The sequence below is a fragment of the Otolemur garnettii genome, unplaced genomic scaffold, assembly GCF_000181295.1.
Source record: "Otolemur garnettii isolate 467f Iridium unplaced genomic scaffold, OtoGar3 scaffold00003, whole genome shotgun sequence".
Lineage (NCBI taxonomy): Eukaryota > Metazoa > Chordata > Mammalia > Primates > Galagidae > Otolemur > Otolemur garnettii.
In genome coordinates this window covers 41,184,519-41,185,994 of record NW_003852398.1, presented here as the reverse complement: position 1 = coordinate 41,185,994, position 1,476 = coordinate 41,184,519, and the positions used below count along the sequence as shown (strand labels likewise).

The 1,476-nt window shown below is 41.3% G+C and overlaps 1 protein-coding gene across 1 annotated transcript in view; it reads left to right on the top strand.

The window, feature by feature from the left end:
* Positions 1 to 1,476, top strand: part of SEC24A (SEC24 homolog A, COPII coat complex component) — a 101,365-nt gene that overhangs the window by 65,975 nt on the left and 33,914 nt on the right. The window lies entirely within an intron of this gene.

Genomic DNA, 1,476 nt, shown 5'->3' with positions numbered 1-1,476 from the left:
ATATGGGGCCAGTGCCCTACTCCTTTGAGCCACAGGTGCCGCCCTGCCCCTTTAAATTTTTTATCATTAATTTTATTACAAGTCAAATACATACTTTTGGTAAATTTAATGGAAAAAAGATAGAATAGACCAGATACAGGGACTGACACTTGTAATCCTAGCAATATGGGAGGCTGAGCTTGAAGTCAGGAGTTTGAGACCAGCCTGCACAAGTGAGATCCCGTGTGTATGGAAAACAGAAAATTAGAGCTAGGCCTGTGGTTCAGGGAGTAGAGCACCGACCCCATATACCAAGGGTGGTGGGTTTAAGCCCAGCCCTGGCCAAAAAAACCCCCAAAGAAAATTAGCTGAGCATAATGGTGCATGCTTGTAGTCACAGTTAATCAGGAGGCTGAGGCAGAATTGGTTCAGCCTAGGAGTTTGAGGTTGCAGTAAGTTATGATGATGCCATTTCACTATAGCTGGGGGGACAGAGTAAGACCCTGTCTTCAAAAAAATAATAAAAATAAAAAGATATAGGGCCAGGTGCAGTGGTTCATGCCTGTAATCCCAGCTTTCTGGGAGGCCAAGGCAGGCGGATTGCCTAAGCTCACGAGTTTGAGACCAGCCTGAGCTAGAGCAAGACCCTATCTCTAAAAAATAGGCCGGTATTATGGCAGGCGCCCATAGTCCCAGCTACTCAGTATGCTGAGGCAAGAGAATTGCTTGAGCCTGAGAGTCTGAGGTTGTTGTGAGTTATGATGCCACAGCACTCTACCGAGGTGACTAAATGAGACTCTATTTCAATAAAATAAAATAAAAAGATATAAAATGAGAAATCAAGCATAACCCAATATGTTTCACTCCAAAGTTTCTTAATGGCACTCAAAAGTAAACATATATAATTTAGCCTTCATTTCAAATAAAAGTAGTAGAATTGGACACAGTGACTCACACCTATAATCTCAGCACTTTAGGAAGCTGAAGTAGGAGGATTGCTTGAAGAAGGGAGTTATTTTTTTCTTTTTTCTTTTTTTGAGACAATCTCACTTTGTTATCCTTGGTAGAGTGCTGTGACATCATATCTTACAGCAACCTCAGACTCTTGGGCTCAAGCAATTCTTTTGCCTTAGCCTCCCAAGTAGCTGGGACTATAAGTGCCCACCACAATACCCGGCTCTATTTTTCAAGAGACGGGGTCTTATTCTTGCTCAAGCTGGTCTCCATACTCTGAGCTCAGGCAATCTACTGCCTCTTCCTCCCAGAGTGCTAGGATTATAGGCGTGAGCCACCGCAGCCAGCCTTAGAATAAGGTTTTGGATATGGCCAAAATAAACATCCATTTAGAAATTTCACAGACACTGCCAAATTTTCCTCCAAAAAATTTTTATGAGAACTTGTATTGCCTACTTCATTTTAAAAAACCTCTTACCCCTTATCCTTAGTAAGTACTGTATATCATCTAAACTTTTTTTTACTTTTTTTTTTTTTTTTTTT